Below are 12,809 nucleotides of genomic sequence, written 5' to 3'. Positions count from 1 at the left end.
GGTTTCGAGCCTTGTCCGAGAAAGGGCCTTCCACAAAATGGGAGCAGCCAACATACAACCAATTCCCTGTAATTGGGAATGGGAGAAGGTAATGAGTGTGAATGAGAGACAGATCTTGTGCAGAGCGTCGAGTCGAGATGGGGGAGCTATTTTGAGATGAGACAATGGATGTATGTTGGTGTAGTCTTGTTTATGGTTTTGTATAATAGTAGAAGTATTTTCTATTGGATTGAGTATAGGCAGCCAATGTAAGGACTCACAGAGGTATGAAAGTCTGTTTAAGGGTTGACCAGTAAGGAGGCTATTGCAATAATGAGTGCATGAATTAAAGTTTTTGCAGTGTCTTGTGTGAGATGTGTGTGTATTCTGGAAATATTTCTTGTATGTGTGTAATGGGGTAACTTGGGGAACGAAGAACAGTTCTGAATCAAGGATGACACCTGGACAGCAGTCTTGAGGGGTGGGGGTGATTGTTATGATGTTAATAGAGATGTCACATCAATAGTGTAAGTCGTGTGGTACTCCAGCTTGTAAAGGAAGGTGGTGGATCCAGAGAAAAGAACATTGAAAATTGTGATCTTTATGTGGGATAAAAACCAGGATATGAGGGTGGGGAGAATTAGAAGTGATCAAATCATTAACCATCTTAGTCAGTGCAGTCTCAGTGGAGTATTGAAAATGAAAGCCCGACTAAAGAGGATCATGTAGATTGTGGGAGGTGGTTGTAGGCAAGCCTCTCATTGCTTTGGGGAGCAAGGGAGCTAGAAGATGGGACAGTAATTTGAGAGAGAGTGGGGGTAGAAGCTTTTAGCAAAAGGAAATCATAATCTCTAAATATGATGACTGACACAAAGACGTTTACAATCTATTCATATACTGCACATTTTATTTTCTTGACTACTATTTGTTTTACATTTTATTTATGTAGTTTTGTGATAAAAATGTTTGTAAATAGCATATTATTGGTTTATTTTGCAGAACGCACCATCACACTATTAAAAAACACTTACAATATTAGGTTGTTGAAATAGATATAAATATGTGTATATATAGTGAAAAAAGTATTCTACTCGTATACTGAAATATCGGTGGAAACTTGCAATCGGCTCATGTGATTATTTTATGAGTGCCACTGCTGTTTAAATCATTACATAGGACCTTACCTGGGAGGAACCTGTTCCTTTTTATACCCCTTTCACACTGATTAGAGAATTGGAGAACCCGGGTTATTGCCGGGACAATCCGGCGAGACCAGAGTTCTGGCTCTGTGTGAAAGGGTCACCCAGATTTAACCAGAAGAAACCGCAGCAGGTATTGGTCCCTCCATTTCTGACAGCAGCTGCAACCGCAAATGATGATCCCTTTTGAGCATTATTGCTGATCCATTCACCCTACAGATGATCAGTTCACCTTTTGTCCTGCTCCGCTTCGCATTAGGGGTGGGGGAGTAGTAAGTGCGCTGGGGTGAAGCACCATCTATAGTCACAGGTGGAACTCAATAGTCATAGAAGGTATTTGTGGTAGTGGTGAGGGAGTTAATACCCTAAAGGGGTTTATCACCGGTGCGGTGAATGGGTTCTATTCCATGGGGAAGTTTCCTGACACTGCGGGGAAGGGGCTTATTGTTTATTGGGTACCTATGGACATGGACACAGGGTGGGGTGTAATGCCTCTGGGGGATGTCACCACTGTGGGGTGCTGGGGTAATGCCAAGCTTCAGAAACCGCTGTGATGAGCAGCTTCATCATCTCCTTCAGAAACATGAAAGAGCGACAAAGCTGGAAATATTTTCCTGTGACCACATGCTGCAGACGCCATGTTGATACACACTGCAGAGGTTAAGAGTTCTTTTCAATTGCAGGGGTGTTAGCCAGAGGATTCAACAGGCTCCTCACTGTCCAACTTCTTATCAGCTATCTTTGATTGTAATAAACTGTTGCAGAAACAAAACATGCAGTCATGTACATAAACACATACACAGTACAGTACATATGTGGTGGGTGTCCTTACTGCAAACCCCTGCTGCATCTTTAAGCTTTAGAAAACTTCTTGGAAAAATGGTGGAGAGAAGCTTTACAGTCTCCAAATCTCAATATTGAAACATGGCTTTGGAGTCCAAGGGCTCAATCCAATTAGCCGCGGTGATCTCGAAGATGCGAGTCACCATGGCAATAGCCGCACTTTACTGCAGCCTGAACTTTCACAAAAGTGCTGGCAGGCCCATAGGGCTTCAAGCAAAATTGTGCGGATTTTATCTCTGAGGATGCCACGAGGGATGCGAGTTCAGTTGCCGGCATTTGAACACTATGGCAACGGTAACTCGCACCCTTCGCGGACAATTGAATTGACCCCTACATTTTTCCACCAATCCAAGTATTGAAAGAGCCAATCTAAAATCTCTGTTGTATGTTGATTTCTCTCAAGAAAATGTGAGTGTACTATTTAATGCAGTAGAGCATCTCTGCAACATTAATTGTGCCATGCTATCCCCTTCCCGTTTGAAAACAAAATATCAGTAAAAAAATCTCTCCTGTTTTTTTTTATGACTGGCGTCGCCATCCAGTGAGCTGTGGTCCTTCCATGTTCTTGAAATGGCTCAGTTATTGTTAATGGAGGCATGTTATCAGTGGAATCACATTTTCTCCTTTTCCTCTTTTCTACACAGATCCATTGCTCTGTTTTGCCCTTTTGTAACTGTTATTGTGATAATCTATAAACAAGCTGAGACAAGTTGCAGGATGCAATGTGGTTTAGACTGAGGTTTTGTGGGAATTTACATGGATTATTAAATGGTTATTTGTGCTATGTTGTAAATACGCTGCCACTCAAAAGTATATCAGGTCAGGCATATATCCTATTATACATATTACTAAAAAATAAGGTTTTATGGTCTTACCTTGTTAAATCCTTTTTTTTCGACTCCATAGGGGGCACAGGGATCACACTGGGTATAGCCTGGAGAGGAAGAATCTGGGCACCAAACAGTTACTAATTTTCTTCCCAGCAGCCACCTGGCTCCCTCTCCACTATACCCCGCCCCCAGCCAGGAAAACTGGCACACACTCAAATCCACATCCTAAAGCTGTCCCCCGATGGGAGGGGATGTTCCTGGGCTGCACTGGAAATCCCCTTTATGCCCAAAGGCAGCGTCCAAAGTCGCAAAGGTGATAACTGCATAGAAACTAATAAAAGAGTGTGGGCAGATAACCACGTGGCAGCTGTAGAAGTTGTACCGCAGAAACGCCACGTTAAGCCATCCAAGAAGGTCCCACTGACCTGGCGGAATAAGCAGTTACCACAGTAGGGGCAAGAGATCCGCCACAGTGTGGTGGATAGCCAAGCGGGGCCACCAGGATAATCTGTTCCAAAACCGGCCAGCCCCGCTTGAGAAAATCGAACAGGACCACAGAGAAACTGATCCCCGGGTCGGTTCACAAAAAATTACCGCAAGCCTACATTCCTAGATACGTCCTTCGGAACACAGCAACCCCAGGTAGGAGAGGAACCGAGAGACAACTCTGGGGAAGTAACCCAAGCAAGACTACAGAACGGTCCAATTTAAGTATAAGATCAGAGAGGAGTAGCAACAAGACAAGGTGCTCAAATCGACACCCACCATGCTAAGCAATGGCAAGAAGTAAGGTCACTGTCCCGGTAAACCAACCACAGTCACAGAATCAAGGACTCCTAAGGGAGCCTACCGAGTCCAATGAACCAAGAAAAGGTTCGATGGAGCCACCAGGTCAGAACAACCGGTGACTCCCCACAGGAGTAAAAATCGTCCAAACCTCTGGTAGGCGTAAAAGCAGTCATTGGAGGAGAAACGACAGGGCTGAGACTGGTATCCTCAGGAAGAAGGCCAAAGGCCCAAATTTGCAGCTAAAGAGGATTCAAGATAGCTGGAATGAAATCTGGGGAAGAAGCCTCTAACCCAACTCCTCAATAGGTCCTCTAATTCGGAATGAATTCTGACCGAAGAGGGTTACTCGGCATGCCATAGGGTACAACTGGCCCCTCTGGAATAAACTCTCCTAGCTTTGAAGATGGATGACAAGAGCCACACTGGCAAAGCGAGTTGGGTCAGAATCCGATGGAAGCACGGGCTCAGAGACCAAAAACCGACCTCCGAGGAAGACTCATTAGGCGCCAACTGAGAGGTGGAAGAGCTGCGTACTGTGGCCACCATGGCCAAGCTAGGCCACAAGGATCACCATGCTTCCTGCCAACGGCGATCCGTGAAGCATCAACAGGAGAGGAAAAATAAATAAGAATGGAAACATCCACTGTACTGCCGGAACTACCAATAGTAGAGCACCAGGAACTCTGGAGTCGGAATAGTATCTCGGTAACTTGTAGCTATGCGAGACAGTATGATCTCGATGTCAGTCAAGCCCCAGCGATTACAAGGCACCGAAAAGCATCAGACTGTAGAGCCCACAGACCTGGGTGCACGACCTGGCAGCCTAGTCCTCTGCTCCAGGAGAACTGTAGGAAGGAAGGCCACCTACAGAGTCATAAAATGACGCTCGGCTGACCATCTTAATGGAACCGTAACTGAGAGCGCCACCCTGATGGCTTATGTGGGCAACAGGTATCATGCAGTCAGGCCAGACTAGTACCGAACAATGCTGGAGGAGGGGTAGAACCAGACAGAGAGCTCTGGAAACCAATCAGAACAGCAGAATGAAAATCTGTAACCAACTCCCCTGAGCCGTCCACCGATCCTAAGGGCTAATGACCTGTTACTGCCCTCCACCCACCAGTGGTGGGAAGGACTCTTGTTCTGAGTCCCAACAGGAATGGCCCATAGCCAAATGGGTCCCCTTTAGCTATGTGTAATAAAAATCAGACTGGATTTATATCATAGAGCCTGACTTTCCCTGTGCAGAGGGGAGTGAAACGGAGCAACTGCCATAACTGCACCCTGTCAAATAGATAGATTATAGAGCCCAAGGTATGCCTGCAAGTGTGTAAGAACACTCAGTAGAGATGCCAGAAAGGAGGGAACAGTAACCGGAAGACCGTTAGTCTAACGGCAGGGAGAAATACCCACTGACCATTGGAATGCAGCAAAGGTCTCCACCAATGGAAGAGGCTTCCAAATGATTATCCATCCATGGGACCACCGAAGATCTACCTTGAGACAGATGGATATCCTGTGACTGAGCCCTGAGAGGAACTGCCATGACTGCCCTGATCTTCATGAAAACCAGGAGGGGCTGAGGACCTACCGTAATGGAGATACCGGAACTGGAAGCCATTTTACTGAACAGTTTACCCGAGGAAGCTACAGCTCCTGGTATTCCCAGGTGATTTCCATCCAAGTACTAACCAAGCCTCACCCTGCTTAGCTTACGAGATCAGGCATGTTCAGGGTGGAGTGGCCTTAGGCTGACTGATTCGGATGGCAATATGTAAATAGGCCTCCTATATGTAAAAGGATGCTTTGCAAACCTCTAGTCTGAGCTAATGATGGAGTGGAGCGACCCCATGCGGGACATGAGAATCCTGGAGTCCCTGCTACTGCCTAGAAAATGAGGATGGGCTAGAAACAAGTAGTCCGGCATGTGACCAGTAAGAGACTGGTAAAGTATCTTGCACCTTCAGTGGCAAGGCCCTGGACAATAACCGTGGAGGTCAGTCCCCCTGAGTGCTGCTCCTGAAGAGCTTGGGAACCCGCTAAGGCATATATGTCCCATATGGGACTCGAATTTGGGCTGTGCTGATCCCAAGACTGGAACACTACCCCTGTTACAGAAGTGGGATCTGAACCCACATATCAGAGGAGACTGCACCCTAAACCACTTGTTCCCCAAGTGGAAATCCACCCCAGCATGTAGCAAAGACCTGCCAGCTGAATGATGGACTAAGGTCTTCTATGTCAGGGTCCATAGAGAAGGAACTCCATAATCTAGAAGGTAGACAGCCTAGTGCAGAAGGCAGACAATGTAAATGGGCACTACCTAGAGACTGTCCAACCCAGGACCACAAGGACCTTCTCTAAATACAGAAGATCCTCTAAATACTTAAGAGTCCATGCCAGAAACGTGACCAGAGGACTGTTCTGGTCACCACGGCAGATATCTGCGCTTAAGAGGTTAATATGACTGTCAATTACCTCCTAATTAACTAGGTAGTAGCCCAACTATACATTGTCCCTGAACTGAGATCCTGTCTGGCATCTGCCCAACGGCCCTTAGCCTTAGCTGCCCAAGCAAAGCGAGGGATGCGCCCTGGACTAGTTAATTCTGGGAAAACTATACAGCTGCCCAGGATAGCAGATCTAACAAGTCAGCCATGTTGATTGATCCGTTGCTGGTAGCAGATAAACCAATGTGCATATATATCCAGAAGCTTCTTCTAGTAGGTCCCCAAGCTACTACTGCAATACCAGGTTAATGCGTGGAGTGGACAGAGCAAGCTAGTCTTCCATCTCCCTGTTTGAAACCATTAAATATATGGCCCCCAGATAGGGGGCATATCAGATATTAAACGGACAAGAACAGATGTCGGTTTTAAGTACCTGGGCTCTAGACCAGGGTGCTGCTATTTTTAAAAGTACAGAAATAATACAGAAGCCTCCATCCTTTTCAGGGTGTTAACCTCTAAGGAGACTTCAGGTCCTGTACAGAGGATTCACAACCAGACAGGACCAGGCGCTGGAAGGCCTGTGCTGAGCCATGCCCCTGCTGGCTAGCATCAGCCATTCCTGTCCTGAATAAGTGAAGGAGTGCTACATCTACCTGGCTCTACCACAGGTGTAATCCTTTTTGTAGGAAGAAGACCCGTGCTTTAGTCCGCCGGACCATGGAAGTCTTTAACTGGCCGGGTGCTGTAAACTGGTAAGTTAACGTCCACATTACCTGTAATTGGAAGTCTGTGATGGCTTCCTTGACTGGTAGCCATGGTTGAAGGAACCCTAGCCTTGAAACAGCGGGCACCGAGGAATGTGATAAGGATTCCTCTGCCATTGCGGTTTCAGAACATGGAGTCTGTCGAGAAAGTATACTAGTACACAGCTCTAGAAAAATGTTCAACTGCTATGTAACACAGGGGCACCCACCTCCCTAGGTGCTTCAGCCGTGGAAGCCATTTAAAAGCAGTCCAAATGTTTTCCCCACACAAGTTATAAAAAACAGTGATGGATAGATTACGGGGTTGTGCCGTGAATGATAATGCGCCACAAAATGAGAACTAAGTGGGGCTATGGAGAGAGAAAATTTAGGTCAAACAGAAGTTAAGAAATTTCTCTGACATTAACAGTCCCATCACTGTTACTATAGTAGTGGCATCCTAGCTTTACTGAAGGGGTACTTGGATATCAACATATACATATATACGCACATATAGATATCTACTGATGCATACATATACACATCCAGAAATTATTAGGACATAAATAAAAAGTACCTTAGAAAAGCTGCACATGTAACATTCAAACAGGCGCCCTGTTGGTCTAGTGGATAAAATGGGGACACCCAGGACCAACACTACCAGCACCGCTGGTGGTCTCCACACCGGCAGTGTTAAGCCGCGAGCATACAGCTCCCTGCAAGTAGATAGCCGCTCTTACCTGCCACCGTCGGCATCCGGCTGCGGGCTCTGGGAGCGGTGGAGTACTGGAGATCCGCAGCGGAAGTCACCGACCCAGTCGCTGGTGCTGCTGCCGCCACCGGCGCTGGAGTCGTTGGAGCAGCAGTGGAGGCGTCCTATAGGACGCCCTGCACTGTCCGCTCTTTCTGTAAAATGAAATAAAACAAAGTAATTAAAGGGCCACTAAAAAGCAGCCCCACATAAAGGGTGCTCATGCTCCTTGCTTACCACCAAACTATAAACTGGCTGGCCTCCCTCTCACTCTCCAAGCTATACCCAGAGTGATCCCTGTGCCCCCTAGTGGAGGAAGAAGAAATAATTGTTAAAGTACAGCCATGGCCAAATGTTTTGAGAATGAGACAAGTATTGGTTTTCACAAAGTTTGCAACTTCAGTGTTTTTAGACCTTTTTGTCAGATGTTACTATGGTATACTGAAGTAAAATTACAAGCATTTCAGAAGTGTCAAAGGCTTTTATTGACAATTTTATTGCCCTTCTTGACACCAGGCCATCCTCCAAAAGTCTACGTCCTGTGTCATGCCAACAGTAAAGCATCCTGAGACCATTCATGTGTGGTGTTGCTTCTCAGCCAAGGGAGTGGGCTCACTCACAAAGAACAAAGCCATGAATAGAGAATGGTACCAAAACATCCTCCAAGAGCAACTTCTCCCAACCTTCCAAGAACAGTTTGGTGATGAACAATGCCTTTTCCAGCATGATGGAGCACCTTGCCATAAGGCAAAGGTGATAACTAAGGCTCGGGGAACAAAACATCGAAATTTTGGGTCCATGGCCAGGAAACTCCACAGACCTTAATCCCATTGAGAACTTGTGGTCAATCCTCAAGAGGCGGGTGGACAAACAAAACTCCACAAATTCTGACAAACTCCAAGCATTGATTAGGCAAAAATGGGCGGCCATCAGTCAGTATGTGGCCGAGAAGTTGATTGACAGTATGCCAGAGCGAAATGCAGAGGTCTTAAAAAAGAAGGGTACACACTGCAAATATTAACTCTTTGCATAAACTTAATGTAATTGTCAATAAAACCTTTGACACTTAGCCCACCAGCTTCTCAATACCTGAAAAAATACTCTCCAGATATCTTGTGTCTACATATTGCAGGTCTCTAGATTGGACTCTGGGGGGGCGATTCAAATTTTTTGGGGGCGTGATAATTAATGTGCGCCCAGTTTGCTATTCAATTGTTCTGGGCGCTCATTAATTATCGCCCTCTTCACTGCCCAAAAGAAGAGGTTTAGCCGTCTAAAACGGCTAAACCCGTCTTAATTTCTGGTTAGGGCGCGCTATCTGCGGTTAGCGCGCCCTAACCAGGGTGATTCAGACACATTTCTGCTCGCACCCTCCTGACTGCGTGCAGAAATGCCGGCGCCGGCGGCTATCGCGCCCTGACAGAGCAACAATTGAATTGCTCTGTCTGACCTCGTAAAAAAAAAAAAAAAAGCCGCCGGCTGAACAATTGAATTCCCCCCTGGGTGTGCTGTGCTTTCCAGTCATTACATGCCACATATTCCAGAAGAATTTCACCCATAATTTAAAAATCTCTACAGTTTAATTTGCACCAATGTAAGCACATAGTATTGGTAAGTTTATTGCATACCTTCCTATATGATCTGCGGGTGCTGAGGGAATTCTCAGAATTCTTCTCTAAACATCTATGTGCACTTATACTTTGGCTAGGAATCTTTAGTATCATACCTGACCCTTTATTTTATTGTTGCTATTCTGCCCCTTGCAAAGCAGCAGATATTCACTAGGTTCACATTTTATTTGCAAAGTCTGCATCTTTTAGACATATATAGAAGCCAACATCTGTGTTATAGATGGCACAATTGCTATTCAGCTGCATATGAAGCTTTCTCCAGAATTGTTCGGACATTTGCTTCACCGGGCCTGCTGCAAAATATAACCTTGATTGTTTTGCTGTGAAGAGGTATTTCTGACCATGCACTATTACACATTGCAGTTGGTAAATTAACCCCTTACCCAAGGGTAGTATCAATCTCTTTTGGTTTAACACACCAGTAATTGCAAGTGCAACCAAAGACGATAAACATTTTTAGACTTCAATGATAAAACTGCTTAGCCCTCATGTGGGTAAGGCTTATACCTTGTGTGGGTAAGGCTTATATGAGGAGCTCCATAATACCTGTATGTACAAAAAAAAAATATGGAGACTCCTTAGCTAAAGCCCTTATAGGAGCTTTAACATACTTATACTATCTGTGGGACAGCTAAGGCCAGAAACACAGTAGAAAGCTATGTGGAGACAAATGTGGTGGTTGCAGGACTGATAATAGTAAACAGTTCACATCACTAAAAGCGAACCTGTTTGAAATTGGAAAGATGCTAATTTTCAATGGTATCTTCTCAATTCACCTATCACTGCCATTAAAGATATTGTGTGTGGTGTCTCCCCCCCCATAATCCATAAACAGCCCCAGACCTCTGAATTTATGCAGGTATTGGAAAATAGGGGTAACAAAATGGTGCGGGGCTCCCTATATTTGCCAATAACTAGCACCAGACTAAACCAGCCGGGGTGCTGTAGCAGGAGGACACACAGCGTGGGGTACCCCTGCTATAATGGCAACCAGCCGAAGGCTGGTCAGCCCAGGACTGGAATCCCTAGGAATGTGGGGACCCCTCCTCAAGGAAAAGCAGCCCTGGACTGAATTGGGACATGCTGATTGGCTCAGAGCTGCAGTCCCCATGCTCTCAGCCCATCAGTGTCCCCCCATTCATTTTTTTGGAGGGTGATCGAGTGTTACCTGTCACTCATGCCAGGGGCTCTGTAGAGAGCAAGTACATCGGTTTATTGTTTTGCCAAGATCATGAATGCTACATGGACCTGATCCCAGTATTTTGTAATTATTTGTAGAACGAGGGATGTGTGAGAGTTTGTTTATTTAATATCTGACTAAAACATACGGTGTCCACGTCCTGTCTGTGCTTTAATATTATCCGGGCTTGCTGGGACTTGTAGGCCACCTGCAAAAAAAAAAATCAATATTAGTTAACTATGTAACAGAGGTGTATCTATCCCTTGGCCAGGATGGAACTCGCCAGGGGAGCCAGCCGAGGGAAGTCAATCTTTCCCTGATTCACAAGTCCCCATCTGGCACAGACGGCTGGTACAATAAAAGTTTTTATTTTGTTATTTCGGCGCAGCACGCATGACCTCGCGCCGCGCTGCACCATCGAGCATCAGAGGAGCCATGGCCCAGCACAAAGAGGTACAACAGACAGAAGACATTAAGGTCAGTGGATGGGATGTAAGGGGCTGGAGAGACACAGGGGCCCTGAAGAGACAAAGGGTTGACCTTGAGAGAGACTGCGGAGCCTGGAGAAACACAGAGGGATGACATAGTGGGGTTTAGAGAGAGGGAGGACTGGGAGCCTGGATTGACATGGGGGGGCTTGGATTTATTCAGGGGATTTACTCAGGGGAGCCTGGAGAGAGAATGGGACACCTGGAAAGACACAGGAGGCCTGGAGTGACGCAGGGAGAGCCTATAGAGAGATAGTGTGGGCCTGGAAAGACACAAGGGGAGACTGGAGAGGCACTAAGGAGAATAAAAAAAGAAAAAAGGTTCCCGCAGTACTCTGCAAAGGACCATCAATGAGATTTGAATACTACGGCTTTGTGGCTTAACCATAACATATCTTTGCAAATAAATGTGTACTGTGATATATTGTATTTCTATTATCATGTAGTATTCAAATCTCCTTTGCAGAGTGTTGGGGGAACATTTTTGCTTTAGCTTGTCTAGATTAATCCCTCCCTTTTCATGCACCTGTGAAGGGCCATTAGGTTGATTTGAGCAACCACCATTTTATATAATTGTTCTGAGAGACATAGGGGAGGCCTGAAGTGACACGGTTGGTAGCCTGGAGTGACACAGGGGAGCCTGGAAATACACTATTTAATGACCATTACATATACACCCACAGCCACCCAGGGTGTGGCGAAGAGCCCTGCTGGTTGTCATTGGGAAGGGGGGGGACTCCATTTTTTTTTAGCCCAGGGTGGATAAGCTTAAACTGTATTGGTGGCAGTTGGAGCCGTGAGTGTGTTGTAGGTGCACTCATAGCCTTCTGGCTCCACTACGCTTGTCTAATGGTGGGTACACACTACACGATATGCTCCCTGAGCGATATCGTGTAGTGTGTCCCCGGCAGGCTGTGCTCAATGTCGTTCATGACATTGAGCACAGCCGCTGAACGATATCATTAACGATATCGTTCAGCGCCGGGCTCTCTCCCCCATTCCCTGACATGCAGCAACCTGACGAGATCGTCAGGTTGGCCTGCATGTCAGCCCGATGAACGATGATGACGAACGACCCGCGGGAACGCGCGTCGTCATCATCGTTCCTCTTTTTGGTGTTAAAAATGGACGATAAAGTGGACGACTGAACGATAACGATATCGTTATCGTTCAGTCGTCCACTTTATCGCCTAGTGTGTACGCACCATAAGACGAAAATCTATCAGCATTATATTACAGATATGGGCTATGTCATACTGATCATTTGTGGTGTTGGCCTATACCCCAATACCAACTACTAAGCTGGGTACACACTATGCGATCTGTCTTACAATATATCTTTCTGACGCAGATCAGAACAATATCATGCAGATCGTATAGTATGTACAACCGATTGCATGTGCATGGCTGCTGTTCTTCGATTTGTCCCATCTGCTATGCTGCACAACAAATGGGATGACGCCATTCTGCTAAATGCGCATAGAGAAATATATGGCATGGTCGTATACCGTATTGCATAGTATGTACGGCAGTCGCTGTGTACACACATCATATAGTGTATACCCAGCTTTACTCCTGCACATGATCAGTAATAAAAAAAATTTTGTGCTCCACTTGATTTGCCTGGGTAGTATTGCTCTTACACCTACTCAAAATTATAATGTGCTATGAATTTATATAGAAAGCTTGTCAGAATTTTCCTACACAATACAGTCACTAAAGACATAGGTTGTAAAGATTGTAAAACAGTGAGACGTAAACCGTGGTCAGGAGAGTGGAAACGCTGGCAGTAATCTCTGGCAAAAAATTTAAGACAATACTTACAGGGCCGTAAATAGCCATGGGTTACCAGTGCCTTCGCACAGGGCCGTAACTAGCCATGGGTTACCAGTGCCTTCGCACAGGGCCGTAACTAGCCATGGGTTA

General features: G+C 45.8%; 1 protein-coding gene and 1 pseudogene across 2 annotated transcripts in view; one reads left to right on the top strand and one right to left on the bottom strand.

Moving 5' to 3' along the window:
* Nucleotides 1-12,809, top strand: part of EXOC4 (exocyst complex component 4) — a 453,886-nt gene that overhangs the window by 289,044 nt on the left and 152,033 nt on the right. The gene's annotated exons all lie outside the window — the stretch shown is intronic.
* Nucleotides 6,363-6,570, bottom strand: LOC148529149 (U2 spliceosomal RNA; annotated as a pseudogene).

This window comes from Taudactylus pleione, unplaced genomic scaffold (assembly GCF_031769625.1).
Source record: "Taudactylus pleione unplaced genomic scaffold, aTauple2 ptg000086l, whole genome shotgun sequence".
NCBI classification, from domain to species: Eukaryota; Metazoa; Chordata; class Amphibia; order Anura; family Myobatrachidae; genus Taudactylus; species Taudactylus pleione.
This window is presented reverse-complemented; position numbering and strand designations above follow the sequence as displayed.